Consider the following 16128-nt stretch of genomic DNA (forward strand, 5'->3'; position numbering starts at 1 on the left):
AACAAGACAGTTTTAATTCCCCTTGGAAGAGTGGTGGAGGTCGCAGTGGAATAAAAAGACAATATCAATGCCCCTTGGAAGAGTGGTGGAGGTCACAGTAGCTTAACAAGATGGTTTTAATGCCCCTTGGAAGAGTGGTAGAGGTCACAGTAGCTTAAGAAGATGGTTTTAATGCTCCTTGGAAGAGTGGTGGAGGTCACAGTAGCTTAACAAGACGGCTTTAATGCCCCTTGAAAGAGCTGTGGAATTCAGAGTGGTTTAGCAAGACGGTTTTAATGCCCCTTGGAAGAGATGTGGAGGTCAGAATGGTTTAACAAGATGGTTTTAATGCCCCTTGGAAGAGTGGTGGATGTCACAGTAGCTTAACAAGACGGTTTTAATGCCCCATGGAAGAGAGAAAGAGGGCACCGTAGCTTAACAAGACAGTTTTAATGCCCCTTTGAAGAGTGGTGGAGGTCGCAGTGGAATAAAAAGACAATATTAATGGCCCTTGGAAGAGTGGTGGAGGTCACAGTAGCTTAACAAGACGGTTTTAATGCCCCTTGGAAGAGTGGTTGGGGTCACAGTAGCTTAACAAGACAGTTTTAATGCCCCTTGGAAGAGACGTGGAGGTCACAGTAGCTTAACAAGATGGTTTTAATGCCCCTTGGAAGAGGGGTGGAGGTCACAGCAGCTTAACAAGATGGTTTTAATGCCCCTTGGAAGAGTGGTGGAGGTCACAGTAGCTTAACAAGACAGTATTAATGCCCCTTGGAAGAGAGGTTGAGGTCACAGTAGCTTAACAAGACGGTTTTAATGCCCCTTGGAAGAGTGGTGAAGATCACAGTAGCTTAACAAGATGGTTTTAATGCCCCTTGGAAGAGTGGTGGAGGTCACAGTAAGCTTAACAAGACGGTTTTAATGCCCCTTGGAAGAGTGGTGGAGGTCGCCGTGGAATAAAAAGACAATATCAATGCCGCTTGGAAGAGTGGTGGAGGTCACAGTAGCTTAACAAGACAGTTTTAATGCCCCTTGGAAGAGCTGTGGAGGTCAGCGTGGTTTAACAAAACGGTTTTAATGCCCCTTGGAAGAGTGGTGGAGGTCGCAGTGGAATAAAAAGACAATATCAATGCCCCTTGGAAGAGTGGTGGAGGTCACAGTAGCTTAACAAGACGGTTTTAATGCCCCTTGGAAGAGTGGTGGAGGTCGCAGTGGAATAAAAAGACAATTTCAATGCCCCTTGGAAGAGTGGTGGAGGTCACAGTAGCTTAACAAGATGGTTTTAATGCCCCTTGGATGAGTGGTAGAGGTCACAGTAGCTTAACAAGACGGTTTTAATGCCCCTTGGAAGAGCTGTGGATTTCAGAGTGATTTAGCAAGACGGTTTTAATGCCCCTTGGAAGAGTGGTGGAGATCACAGTATTTTAACAAGATGGGTTTAATGCCCCTTGGAAGAGTGGTGGAGGTCGCAGTGGAATAAAAAGACAATATCAATGCCCCTTGGAAGAGTGGTGGAGGTCACAGTAGCTTAACAAGATGGTTTTAATGCCATTTGGAAGAGCTGTGGATTTCAGCGTGGTTTAACAAAACGGTTTTAATGCCCCTTGGAACAGTGGTGGAGGTCACAGTGGAATAAAAAGACAATATCAATGCCCCTTGGAAGAGTGGTGGAGGTCACAGTAGCTTAACAAGATGGTTTTAATGCCCCTTGGAAGAGTGGTGGAGGTCACAGTAGCTAAACAAGACGGTTTTAATGCCCCTTGGAAGAGTGGTGGAGGTCACAGTAGCTTAACAAGACGGTTTTAATGCCCCTTGGAAGAGTGGTGGAGGTCACAGTAGCTTAACAAGACAGTATTAATGCCCCTTGGAAGAGAGGTTGAGGTCACAGTAGCTTAACAAGACGGTTTTAATGCCCCTTGGAAGAGTGGTGAAGATCACAGTAGCTTAAAAATACGGTTTTAATGCCCCTTGGAAGAGTGGTGGAGGTCACAGTAGCTAAACAAGACGGATTTAATGCCCCTTGGAAGAGTGATGGAGGTCACAGTAGCTTAACAAGACGGTTTTGCCCCTTGGAAGAGTGGTGGAGGTCACAGTAGCTTAACAAGACGGTTTTAGTGCCCCTTGGAAGAGTGGTTGAGGTCACAGTAGCTTAACAAGACGGTTTTAATGCCCCTTGGAAGAGGGGTGGAGTTCAGCGTGGTTTAACAAGACGGTTTTAATGCCCCTTGGAAGAGTGGTGGAGGTCGCAGTGGAATTAAAAGACAATATCAATGCCCCTTGGAAGAGTGGTGGAGGTCACAGTAGCTTAACAAGACAGTTTTAATTCCCCTTGGAAGAGTGGTGGAGGTCGCAGTGGAATAAAAAGACAATATCAATGCCCCTTGGAAGAGTGGTGGAGGTCACAGTAGCTTAACAAGATGGTTTTAATGCCCCTTGGAAGAGTGGTAGAGGTCACAGTACCTTAAGAAGATGGTTTTAATGCTCCTTGGAAGAGTGGTGGAGGTCACAGTAGCTTAACAAGACGGCTTTAATGCCCCTTGAAAGAGCTGTGGAATTCAGAGTGGTTTAGCAAGACGGTTTTAATGCCCCTTGGAAGAGATGTGGAGGTCAGAATGGTTTAACAAGATGGTTTTAATGCCCCTTGGAAGAGTGGTGGATGTCACAGTAGCTTAACAAGACGGTTTTAATGCCCCATGGAAGAGAGAAAGAGGGCACCGTAGCTTAACAAGACAGTTTTAATGCCCCTTTGAAGAGTGGTGGAGGTCGCAGTGGAATAAAAAGACAATATCAATGGCCCTTGGAAGAGTGGTGGAGGTCACAGTAGCTTAACAAGACGGTTTTAATGCCCCTTGGAAGAGTGGTTGGGGTCACAGTAGCTTAACAAGACAGTTTTAATGCCCCTTGGAAGAGACGTGGCATTCAGAGTGGTTTAACAAGACACTTTTAATGCCCCTTGGAAGAGACGTGGAGGTCACAGTAGCTTAACAAGATGGTTTTAATGCCCCTTGGAAGAGGGGTGGAGGTCACAGCAGCTTAACAAGACGGTTTTAATGCCCCTTGGAAGAGTGGTGGAGGTCACAGTAGCTTAACAAGACAGTATTAATGCCCCTTGGAAGAGAGGTTGAGGTCACAGTAGCTTAACAAGACGGTTTTAATGCCCCTTGGAAGAGTGGTGAAGATCACAGTAGCTTAACAAGACGGTTTTAATGCCCCTTGGAAGAGTGGTGGAGGTCGCAGTGGAATAAAAAGACAATATCAATGCCGCTTGGAAGAGTGGTGGAGGTCACAGTAGCTTAACAAGACAGTTTTAATGCCCCTTGGAAGAGCTGTGGAGGTCAGCGTGGTTTAACAAAACGGTTTTAATGCCCCTTGGAAGAGTGGTGGAGGTCGCAGTGGAATAAAAAGACAATATCAATGCCCCTTGGAAGAGTGGTGGAGGTCACAGTAGCTTAACAAGACGGTTTTAATGCCCCTTGGAAGAGTGGTGGAGGTCGCAGTGGAATAAAAAGACAATTTCAATGCCCCTTGGAAGAGTGGTGGAGGTCACAGTAGCTTAACAAGATGGTTTTAATGCCCCTTGGATGAGTGGTAGAGGTCACAGTAGCTTAACAAGACGGTTTTAATGCCCCTTGGAAGAGCTGTGGATTTCAGAGTGATTTAGCAAGACGGTTTTAATGCCCCTTGGAAGAGTGGTGAAGATCACAGTAGCTTAACAAGACGGTTTTAATGACCCCTTGGAAGAGTAATGGAGTTCACAGTAGCTTAACAAGATGGTTTTAATGACCCCTTGGAAGAGTGGTGGAGGTCACAGTAGCTTAACAAGACGGTTTTATTGCTCCTTGGAAGAGTGGTGGAGGTCGCAGTGGAATAAAAAGACAATATCAATGCCGCTTGGAAGAGTGGTGGAGGTCACAGTAGCTTAACAAGACGGTTTTAATGCCCCTTGGAAGAGCTGTGGAGTTCAGCGTGGTTTAACAAAACGGTTTTAATGCCCCTTGGAACAGTGGTGGAGGTCACAGTGGAATAAAAAGACAATATCAATGCCCCTTGGAAGAGTGGTGGAGGTCACAGTAGCTTAACAAGACAGTTTTAATGCCCCTTGGAAGAGTGGTGGAGGTCACAGTAGCTTAAAAAGACGGTTTTAATGCAACTTGGAAGAGTGGTGGAGGTCACAGTAGCTAAACAAGACGGATTTAATGCCCCTTGGAAGAGTGATGGAGGTCACAGTAGCTTAACAAGACGGTTTTGCCCCTTGGAAGAGTGGTGGAGGTCACAGTAGCTTAACAAGACGGTTTTAATGCCCCTTGGAAGAGTGGTTGGGGTCACAGTAGCTTAACAAGACAGTTTTAATGCCCCTTGGAAGAGACGTGGCATTCAGAGTGGTTTAACAAGACACTTTTAATGCCCCTTGGAAGAGACGTGGAGGTCACAGTAGCTTAACAAGATGGTTTTAATGCCCCTTGGAAGAGGGGTGGAGGTCACAGCAGCTTAACAAGACGGTTTTAATGCCCCTTGGAAGAGTGGTGGAGGTCACAGTAGCTTAACAAGACAGTATTAATGCCCCTTGGAAGAGTGGTGAAGATCACAGTAGCTTAAAAATACGGTTTTAATGCCCCTTGGAAGAGTGGTGGAGGTCACAGTAGCTAAACAAGACGGATTTAATGCCCCTTGGAAGAGTGATGGAGGTCACAGTAGCTTAACAAGACGGTTTTGCCCCTTGGAAGAGTGGTGGAGGTCACAGTAGCTTAACAAGACGGTTTTAGTGCCCCTTGGAAGAGTGGTTGAGGTCACAGTAGCTTAACAAGACGGTTTTAATGCCCCTTGGAAGAGGGGTGGAGTTCAGCGTGGTTTAACAAGACGGTTTTAATGCCCCTTGGAAGAGTGGTGGAGGTCGCAGTGGAATAAAAAGACAATATCAATGCCCCTTGGAAGAGTGGTGGAGGTCGCAGTGGAATAAAAAGACAATATCAATGCCCCTTGGAAGAGTGGTGGAGGTCACAGTAGCTTAACAAGATGGTTTTAATGCCCCTTGGAAGAGTGGTAGAGGTCACAGTAGCTTAAGAAGATGGTTTTAATGCTCCTTGGAAGAGTGGTGGAGGTCACAGTAGCTTAAAAAGATGGTTTTATTACCCCTTAGAACAGTGGTGGAGGTCACAGTAGCTTAACAGGACGGCTTTAATGCCCCTTGAAAGAGCTGTGGAATTCAGAGTGGTTTAGCAAGACGGTTTTAATGCCCCTTGGAAGAGATGTGGAGGTCAGAATGGTTTAACAAGATGGTTTTAATGCCCCTTGGAAGAGTGGTGGATGTCACAGTAGCTTAACAAGACGGTTTTAATGCCGCATGGAAGAGAGAAAGAGGGAACCGTAGCTTAACAAGACAGTTTTAATGCCCCTTTGAAGAGTGGTGGAGGTCGCAGTGGAATAAAAAGACAATATCAATGGCCCTTGGAAGAGTGGTGGAGGTCACAGTAGCTTAACAAGATGGTTTTAATGCCCCTTGGAAGAGTGGTTGGGGTCACAGTAGCTTAACAAGACAGTTTTAATGCCCCTTGGAAGAGACGTGGCATTCAGAGTAGTTTAACAAGACACTTTTAATGCCCCTTGGAAGAGACGTGGAGGTCACAGTAGCTTAACAAGATGGTTTTAATGCCCCTTGGAAGAGGGGTGGAGGTCACAGCAGCTTAACAAGACGGTTTTAATGCCCCTTGGAAGAGTGGTGGAGGTCACAGTAGCTTAACAAGACAGTATTAATGCCCCTTGGAAGAGAGGTTGAGGTCACAGTAGCTTAACAAGACGGTTTTAATGCCCCTTGGAAGACTGGTGAAGATCACAGTAGCTTAACAAGATGGTTTTAATGCCCCTTGGAAGAGTGGTGGAGGTCACAGTAAGCTTAACAAGACGGTTTTAATGCCCCTTGGAAGAGTGGTGGAGGTCGCAGTGGAATAAAAAGACAATATCAATGCCGCTTGGAAGAGTGGTGGAGGTCACAGTAGCTTAACAAGACAGTTTTAATGCCCCTTGGAAGAGCTGTGGAGGTCAGCGTGGTTTAACAAAACGGTTTTAATGCCCCTTGGAAGAGTGGTGGAGGTCGCAGTGGAATAAAAAGACAATATCAATGCCCCTTGGAAGAGTGGTGGAGGTCACAGTAGCTTAACAAGACGGTTTTAATGCCCCTTGGAAGAGTGGTGGAGGTCGCAGTCGAATAAAAAGACAATATCAATGCCCCTTGGAAGAGTGGTGGAGGTCACAGTAGCTTAACAAGATGGTTTTAATGCCCCTTGGAAGAGTGGTAGAGGTCACAGTAGCTTAACAAGACGGTTTTAATGCCCCTTGGAAGAGCTGTGGTTTTCAGAGTGATTTAGCAAGACGGTTTTAATGCCCCTTGGAAGAGTGGTGGAGATCACAGTATTTTAACAAGATGGGTTTAATGCCCCTTGGAAGAGTGGTGGAGGTCGCAGTGGAATAAAAAGACAATATCAATGCCCCTTGGAAGAGTGGTGGAGGTCACAGTAGCTTAACAAGATGGTTTTAATGCCATTTGGAAGAGCTGTGGAGTTCAGCGTGGTTTAACAAAACGGTTTTAATGCCCCTTGGAACAGTGGTGGAGGTCACAGTGGAATAAAAAGACAATATCAATGCCCCTTGGAAGAGTGGTGGAGGTCACAGTAGCTTAACAAGACAGTTTTAATGCCCCTTGGAAGAGTGGTGGAGGTCACAGTAGCTAAACAAGACGGTTTTAATGCCCCTTGGAAGAGTGGTGGAGGTCACAGTAGCTTAACAAGACGGTTTTAATGCCCCTTGGAAGAGTGGTGGAGGTCACAGTAGCTTAACAAGACGGTTTTAGTGCCCCTTGGAAGAGTGGTTGAGGTCACAGTAGCTTAACAAAACGGTTTTAATGCCCCTTGGAAGACGGGTGGAGTTCAGCGTGGTTTAACAAGACGGTTTTAATGCCCCTTGGAAGAGTGGTGGAGGTCGCAGTGGAATAAAAAGACAATATCAATGCCCCTTGAAATAGTGGTGGAGGTCACAGTAGCTTAACAAGACAGTTTTAATGCCCCTTGGAAGAGTGGTGGAGGTCGCAGTGGAATAAAATGACAATATCAATGCCCCTTGGAAGAGTGGTGGAGGTCACAGTAGCTTAACAAGATGGTTTTAATGCCCCTTGGAAGAGTGGTAGAGGTCACAGTAGCTTAAGAAGACGGTTTTAATGCCCCTTGGAAGAGTGGTGGAGGTCACAGTAGCTTAAAAAGATGGTTTTATTACCCCTTAGAACAGTGGTGGAGGTCACAGTAGCTTAACAAGACGGTTTTATTGCTCCTTGGAAGAGTGGTGGAGGTCGCAGTGGAATAAAAAGACAATATCAATGCCGCTTGGAAGAGTGGTGGAGGTCACAGTAGCTTAACAAGACGGTTTTAATGCCCCTTGGAAGAGCTGTGGAGTTCAGCGTGGTTTAACAAAACGGTTTTAATGCCCCTTGGAACAGTGGTGGAGGTCACAGTGGAATAAAAAGACAATATCAATGCCCCTTGGAAGAGTGGTGGAGGTCACAGTAGCTTAACAAGACAGTTTTAATGCCCCTTGGAAGAGTGGTGGAGGTCACAGTAGCTTAAAAAGACGGTTTTAATGCCCCTTGGAAGAGTGGTGGAGGTCACAGTAGCTAAACAAGACGGATTTAATGCCCCTTGGAAGAGTGATGGAGGTCACAGTAGCTTAACAAGACGGTTTTGCCCCTTGGAAGAGTGGTGGAGGTCACAGTAGCTTAACAAGACGGTTTTAATGCCCCTTGGAAGAGTGGTTGGGGTCACAGTAGCTTAACAAGACAGTTTTAATGCCCCTTGGAAGAGACGTGGCATTCAGAGTGGTTTAACAAGACACTTTTAATGCCCCTTGGAAGAGACGTGGAGGTCACAGTAGCTTAACAAGATGGTTTTAATGCCCCTTGGAAGAGGGGTGGAGGTCACAGCAGCTTAACAAGACGGTTTTAATGCCCCTTGGAAGAGTGGTGGAGGTCACAGTAGCTTAACAAGACAGTATTAATGCCCCTTGGAAGAGTGGTGAAGATCACAGTAGCTTAAAAATACGGTTTTAATGCCCCTTGGAAGAGTGGTGGAGGTCACAGTAGCTAAACAAGACGGATTTAATGCCCCTTGGAAGAGTGATGGAGGTCACAGTAGCTTAACAAGACGGTTTTGCCCCTTGGAAGAGTGGTGGAGGTCACAGTAGCTTAACAAGACGGTTTTAGTGCCCCTTGGAAGAGTGGTTGAGGTCACAGTAGCTTAACAAGACGGTTTTAATGCCCCTTGGAAGAGGGGTGGAGTTCAGCGTGGTTTAACAAGACGGTTTTAATGCCCCTTGGAAGAGTGGTGGAGGTCGCAGTGGAATAAAAAGACAATATCAATGCCCCTTGGAAGAGTGGTGGAGGTCGCAGTGGAATAAAAAGACAATATCAATGCCCCTTGGAAGAGTGGTGGAGGTCACAGTAGCTTAACAAGATGGTTTTAATGCCCCTTGGAAGAGTGGTAGAGGTCACAGTAGCTTAAGAAGATGGTTTTAATGCTCCTTGGAAGAGTGGTGGAGGTCACAGTAGCTTAAAAAGATGGTTTTATTACCCCTTAGAACAGTGGTGGAGGTCACAGTAGCTTAACAGGACGGCTTTAATGCCCCTTGAAAGAGCTGTGGAATTCAGAGTGGTTTAGCAAGACGGTTTTAATGCCCCTTGGAAGAGATGTGGAGGTCAGAATGGTTTAACAAGATGGTTTTAATGCCCCTTGGAAGAGTGGTGGATGTCACAGTAGCTTAACAAGACGGTTTTAATGCCCCATGGAAGAGAGAAAGAGGGAACCGTAGCTTAACAAGACAGTTTTAATGCCCCTTTGAAGAGTGGTGGAGGTCGCAGTGGAATAAAAAGACAATATCAATGGCCCTTGGAAGAGTGGTGGAGGTCACAGTAGCTTAACAAGATGGTTTTAATGCCCCTTGGAAGAGTGGTTGGGGTCACAGTAGCTTAACAAGACAGTTTTAATGCCCCTTGGAAGAGACGTGGCATTCAGAGTAGTTTAACAAGACACTTTTAATGCCCCTTGGAAGAGACGTGGAGGTCACAGTAGCTTAACAAGATGGTTTTAATGCCCCTTGGAAGAGGGGTGGAGGTCACAGCAGCTTAACAAGAAGGTTTTAATGCCCCTTGGAAGAGTGGTGGAGGTCACAGTAGCTTAACAAGACAGTATTAATGCCCCTTGGAAGAGAGGTTGAGGTCACAGTAGCTTAACAAGACGGTTTTAATGCCCCTTGGAAGACTGGTGAAGATCACAGTAGCTTAACAAGATGGTTTTAATGCCCCTTGGAAGAGTGGTGGAGGTCACAGTAAGCTTAACAAGACGGTTTTAATGCCCCTTGGAAGAGTGGTGGAGGTCGCAGTGGAATAAAAAGACAATATCAATGCCGCTTGGAAGAGTGGTGGAGGTCACAGTAGCTTAACAAGACAGTTTTAATGCCCCTTGGAAGAGCTGTGGAGGTCAGCGTGGTTTAACAAAACGGTTTTAATGCCCCTTGGAAGAGTGGTGGAGGTCGCAGTGGAATAAAAAGACAATATCAATGCCCCTTGGAAGAGTGGTGGAGGTCACAGTAGCTTAACAAGACGGTTTTAATGCCCCTTTGAAGAGTGGTGGAGGTCGCAGTCGAATAAAAAGACAATATCAATGCCCCTTGGAAGAGTGGTGGAGGTCACAGTAGCTTAACAAGATGGTTTTAATGCCCCTTGGAAGAGTGGTAGAGGTCACAGTAGCTTAACAAGACGGTTTTAATGCCCCTTGGAAGAGCTGTGGTTTTCAGAGTGATTTAGCAAGACGGTTTTAATGCCCCTTGGAAGAGTGGTGGAGATCACAGTATTTTAACAAGATGGGTTTAATGCCCCTTGGAAGAGTGGTGGAGGTCGCAGTGGAATAAAAAGACAATATCAATGCCCCTTGGAAGAGTGGTGGAGGTCACAGTAGCTTAACAAGATGGTTTTAATGCCATTTGGAAGAGCTGTGGAGTTCAGCGTGGTTTAACAAAACGGTTTTAATGCCCCTTGGAACAGTGGTGGAGGTCACAGTGGAATAAAAAGACAATATCAATGCCCCTTGGAAGAGTGGTGGAGGTCACAGTAGCTTAACAAGACAGTTTTAATGCCCCTTGGAAGAGTGGTGGAGGTCACAGTAGCTAAACAAGACGGTTTTAATGCCCCTTGGAAGAGTGGTGGAGGTCACAGTAGCTTAACAAGACGGTTTTAATGCCCCTTGGAAGAGTGGTGGAGGTCACAGTAGCTTAACAAGACGGTTTTAGTGCCCCTTGGAAGAGTGGTTGAGGTCACAGTAGCTTAACAAAACGGTTTTAATGCCCCTTGGAAGACGGGTGGAGTTCAGCGTGGTTTAACAAGACGGTTTTAATGCCCCTTGGAAGAGTGGTGGAGGTCGCAGTGGAATAAAAAGACAATATCAATGCCCCTTGAAATAGTGGTGGAGGTCACAGTAGCTTAACAAGACAGTTTTAATGCCCCTTGGAAGAGTGGTGGAGGTCGCAGTGGAATAAAAAGACAATATCAATGCCCCTTGGAAGAGTGGTGGAGGTCACAGTAGCTTAACAAGATGGTTTTAATGCCCCTTGGAAGAGTGGTAGAGGTCACAGTAGCTTAAGAAGACGGTTTTAATGCCCCTTGGAAGAGTGGTGGAGGTCACAGTAGCTTAAAAAGATGGTTTTATTACCCCTTAGAACAGTGGTGGAGGTCACAGTAGCTTAACAAGACGGTTTTAATGCCCCTTGGAAGAGCTGTGGATTTCAGAGTGGTTTAGCAAGACGGTTTTAATGCCCCTTGGAAGAGTTGTGGAGGTCACAGTAGCTTAACAAGACGGTTTTAATGCCCATTGGAAGAGTGGTGGATGTCATAGTGGAATAAAAAGACAATATCAATGCCCCTTGAAAGAGTGGTGGAGGTCACAGTAGCTTAACAAGACGGTTTTAATGCCCCTTGGAAGAGTGGTTGAGGTAACAGTGGCTTAACAAGACGGTTTTAATGCCCCTTGGAAGAGTGATGGAGGTCACAGTAGCGTAACAAGACGGTTTTAATGCCCCTTGGAAGAGACGTGGAGTTCAGAGTGGTTTAACAAGACACTTTTAATGCCCCTTAGAAGAGACATGGAGGTCACAGTAGCTTAACAAGATGGTTTTAATGCCCCTTGGAAGAGTGGTGGAGGTTACAGTAGCTTAACAAGACGGTTTTCATGCCCATTGGAAGAGTGGTGGAGGTCACAGTAGCTTAACAAGACAGTATTAATGCCCCTTGGAAGAGTGGTTGAGGTCACAGTGGCTTAACAAGACGGTTTTAATGCCCCTTGGAAGAGTGGTGAAGATCACAGTAGCTTAACAAAACGGTTTTAATGACCCCTTGGAAGAGTGATGGAGTTCACAGTAGCTTAACAAGATGGTTTTAATGACCCCTTGGAAGAGTGGTGGAGGTCACAGTAGCTTAACAAGACGGTTTTATTGCTCCTTGGAAGAGTGGTGGAGGTCGCATTGGAATAAAAAGACTATATCAATGCCGCTTGGAAGAGTGGTGGAGGTCACAGTAGCTTAACAAGACGGTTTTAATGCCCCTTGGAAGAGCTGTGGAGTTCAGCGTGGTTTAACAAAACGGTTTTAATGCCCCTTGGAACAGTGGTGGAGGTCACAGTGGAATAAAAAGACAATATCAATGCCCCTTGGAAGAGTGGTGGAGGTCACAGTAGCTTAACAAGACAGTTTTAATGCCCCTTGGAAGAGTGGTGGAGGTCACAGTAGCTTAAAAAGACGGTTTTAATGCCCCTTGGAAGAGTGGTGGAGGTCACAGTAGCTAAACAAGACGGATTTAATGCCCCTTGGAAGAGTGATGGAGGTCACAGTAGCTTAACAAGACGGTTTTGCCCCTTGGAAGAGTGGTGGAGGTCACAGTAGCTTAACAAGACGGTTTTAATGCCCCTTGGAAGAGTGGTTGGGGTCACAGTAGCTTAACAAGACAGTTTTAATGCCCCTTGGAAGAGACGTGGCATTCAGAGTGGTTTAACAAGACACTTTTAATGCCCCTTGGAAGAGACGTGGAGGTCACAGTAGCTTAACAAGATGGTTTTAATGCCCCTTGGAAGAGGGGTGGAGGTCACAGCAGCTTAACAAGACGGTTTTAATGCCCCTTGGAAGAGTGGTGGAGGTCACAGTAGCTTAACAAGACAGTATTAATGCCCCTTGGAAGAGTGGTGAAGATCACAGTAGCTTAAAAATACGGTTTTAATGCCCCTTGGAAGAGTGGTGGAGGTCACAGTAGCTAAACAAGACGGATTTAATGCCCCTTGGAAGAGTGATGGAGGTCTCAGTAGCTTAACAAGACGGTTTTGCCCCTTGGAAGAGTGGTGGAGGTCACAGTAGCTTAACAAGACGGTTTTAGTGCCCCTTGGAAGAGTGGTTGAGGTCACAGTAGCTTAACAAGACGGTTTTAATGCCCCTTGGAAGAGGGGTGGAGTTCAGCGTGGTTTAACAAGACGGTTTTAATGCCCCTTGGAAGAGTGGTGGAGGTCGCAGTGGAATAAAAAGACAATATCAATGCCCCTTGGAAGAGTGGTGGAGGTCGCAGTGGAATAAAAAGACAATATCAATGCCCCTTGGAAGAATGGTGGAGGTCACAGTAGCTTAACAAGATGGTTTTAATGCCCCTTGGAAGAGTGGTAGAGGTCACAGTAGCTTAAGAAGATGGTTTTAATGCTCCTTGGAAGAGTGGTGGAGGTCACAGTAGCTTAAAAAGATGGTTTTATTACCCCTTAGAACAGTGGTGGAGGTCACAGTAGCTTAACAGGACGGCTTTAATGCCCCATGAAAGAGCTGTGGAATTCAGAGTGGTTTAGCAAGACGGTTTTAATGCCCCTTGGAAGAGATGTGGAGGTCAGAATGGTTTAACAAGATGGTTTTAATGCCCCTTGGAAGAGTGGTGGATGTCACAGTAGCTTAACAAGACGGTTTTAATGCCCCATGGAAGAGAGAAAGAGGGAACCGTAGCTTAACAAGACAGTTTTAATGCCCCTTTGAAGAGTGGTGGAGGTCGCAGTGGAATAAAAAGACAATATCAATGGCCCTTGGAAGAGTGGTGGAGGTCACAGTAGCTTAACAAGATGGTTTTAATGCCCCTTGGAAGAGTGGTTGGGGTCACAGTAGTTTAACAAGACACTTTTAATGCCCCTTGGAAGAGACGTGGAGGTCACAGTAGCTTAACAAGATGGTTTTAATGCCCCTTGGAAGAGGGGTGGAGGTCACAGCAGCTTAACAAGACGGTTTTAATGCCCCTTGGAAGAGTGGTGGAGGTCACAGTAGCTTAACAAGACAGTATTAATGCCCCTTGGAAGAGAGGTTGAGGTCACAGTAGCTTAACAAGACGGTTTTAATGCCCCTTGGAAGACTGGTGAAGATCACAGTAGCTTAACAAGATGGTTTTAATGCCCCTTGGAAGAGTGGTGGAGGTCACAGTAAGCTTAACAAGACGGTTTTAATGCCCCTTGGAAGAGTGGTGGAGGTCGCAGTGGAATAAAAAGACAATATCAATGCCGCTTGGAAGAGTGGTGGAGGTCACAGTAGCTTAACAAGACAGTTTTAATGCCCCTTGGAAGAGCTGTGGAGGTCAGCGTGGTTTAACAAAACGGTTTTATTGCCCCTTGGAAGAGTGGTGGAGGTCGCAGTGGAATAAAAAGACAATATCAATGCCCCTTGGAAGAGTGGTGGAGGTCACAGTAGCTTAACAAGACGGTTTTAATGCCCCTTGGAAGAGTGGTGGAGGTCGCAGTCGAATAAAAAGACAATATCAATGCCCCTTGGAAGAGTGGTGGAGGTCACAGTAGCTTAACAAGATGGTTTTAATGCCCCTTGGAAGAGTGGTAGAGGTCACAGTAGCTTAACAAGACGGTTTTAATGCCCCTTGGAAGAGCTGTGGTTTTCAGAGTGATTTAGCAAGACGGTTTTAATGCCCCTTGGAAGAGTGGTGGAGATCACAGTATTTTAACAAGATGGGTTTAATGCCCCTTGGAAGAGTGGTGGAGGTCGCAGTGGAATAAAAAGACAATATCAATGCCCCTTGGAAGAGTGGTGGAGGTCACAGTAGCTTAACAAGATGGTTTTAATGCCATTTGGAAGAGCTGTGGAGTTCAGCGTGGTTTAACAAAACGGTTTTAATGCCCCTTGGAACAGTGGTGGAGGTCACAGTGGAATAAAAAGACAATATCAATGCCCCTTGGAAGAGTGGTGGAGGTCACAGTAGCTTAACAAGACAGTTTTAATGCCCCTTGGAAGAGTGGTGGAGGTCACAGTAGCTAAACAAGACGGTTTTAATGCCCCTTGGAAGAGTGGTGGAGGTCACAGTAGCTTAACAAGACGGTTTTAATGCCCCTTGGAAGAGTGGTGGAGGTCACAGTAGCTTAACAAGACGGTTTTAGTGCCCCTTGGAAGAGTGGTTGAGGTCACAGTAGCTTAACAAAACGGTTTTAATGCCCCTTGGAAGACGGGTGGAGTTCAGCGTGGTTTAACAAGACGGTTTTAATGCCCCTTGGAAGAGTGGTGGAGGTCGCAGTGGAATAAAAAGACAATATCAATGCCCCTTGAAATAGTGGTGGAGGTCACAGTAGCTTAACAAGACAGTTTTAATGCCCCTTGGAAGAGTGGTGGAGGTCGCAGTGGAATAAAATGACAATATCAATGCCCCTTGGAAGAGTGGTGGAGGTCACAGTAGCTTAACAAGATGGTTTTAATGCCCCTTGGAAGAGTGGTAGAGGTCACAGTAGCTTAAGAAGACGGTTTTAATGCCCCTTGGAAGAGTGGTGGAGGTCACAGTAGCTTAAAAAGATGGTTTTATTACCCCTTAGAACAGTGGTGGAGGTCACAGTAGCTTAACAAGACGGTTTTATTGCTCCTTGGAAGAGTGGTGGAGGTCGCAGTGGAATAAAAAGACAATATCAATGCCGCTTGGAAGAGTTGTGGAGGTCACAGTAGCTTAACAAGACGGTTTTAATGCCCCTTGGAAGAGCTGTGGAGTTCAGCGTGGTTTAACAAAACGGTTTTAATGCCCCTTGGAACAGTGGTGGAGGTCACAGTGGAATAAAAAGACAATATCAATGCCCCTTGGAAGAGTGGTGGAGGTCACAGTAGCTTAACAAGACAGTTTTAATGCCCCTTGGAAGAGTGGTGGAGGTCACAGTAGCTTAAAAAGACGGTTTTAATGCCCCTTGGAAGAGTGGTGGAGGTCACAGTAGCTAAACAAGACGGATTTAATGCCCCTTGGAAGAGTGATGGAGGTCACAGTAGCTTAACAAGACGGTTTTGCCCCTTGGAAGAGTGGTGGAGGTCACAGTAGCTTAACAAGACGGTTTTAATGCCCCTTGGAAGAGTGGTTGGGGTCACAGTAGCTTAACAAGACAGTTTTAATGCCCCTTGGAAGAGACGTGGCATTCAGAGTGGTTTAACAAGACACTTTTAATGCCCCTTGGAAGAGACGTGGAGGTCACAGTAGCTTAACAAGATGGTTTTAATGCCCCTTGGAAGAGGGGTGGAGGTCACAGCAGCTTAACAAGACGGTTTTAATGCCCCTTGGAAGAGTGGTGGAGGTCACAGTAGCTTAACAAGACAGTATTAATGCCCCTTGGAAGAGTGGTGAAGATCACAGTAGCTTAAAAATACGGTTTTAATGCCCCTTGGAAGAGTGGTGGAGGTCACAGTAGCTAAACAAGACGGATTTAATGCCCCTTGGAAGAGTGATGGAGGTCACAGTAGCTTAACAAGACGGTTTTGCCCCTTGGAAGAGTGGTGGAGGTCACAGTAGCTTAACAAGACGGTTTTAGTGCCCCTTGGAAGAGTGGTTGAGGTCACAGTAGCTTAACAAGACGGTTTTAATGCCCCTTGGAAGAGGGGTGGAGTTCAGCGTGGTTTAACAAGACGGTTTTAATGCCCCTTGGAAGAGTGGTGGAGGTCGCAGTGGAATAAAAAGACAATATCAATGCCCCTTGGAAGAGTGGTGGAGGTCGCAGTGGAATAAAAAGACAATATCAATGCCCCTTGGAAGAGTGGTGGAGGTCACAGTAGCTTAACAAGATGGTTTTAATGCCCCTTGGA

General features: G+C 46.0%; 1 protein-coding gene across 4 annotated transcripts in view; it reads left to right on the top strand.

Annotated features, from left to right (window-relative positions):
- Positions 1–16128, top strand: part of LOC141273646 (PH and SEC7 domain-containing protein 1-like) — a 555342-nt gene that overhangs the window by 310350 nt on the left and 228864 nt on the right. The window lies entirely within an intron of this gene.

The sequence above is a fragment of the Phyllobates terribilis genome, unplaced genomic scaffold (assembly GCF_046119375.1).
Source record: "Phyllobates terribilis strain yellow unplaced genomic scaffold, ASM4611937v1 Scaffold_5__5_contigs__length_657084704, whole genome shotgun sequence".
In the NCBI taxonomy this organism is placed as follows: domain Eukaryota; kingdom Metazoa; phylum Chordata; class Amphibia; order Anura; family Dendrobatidae; genus Phyllobates; species Phyllobates terribilis.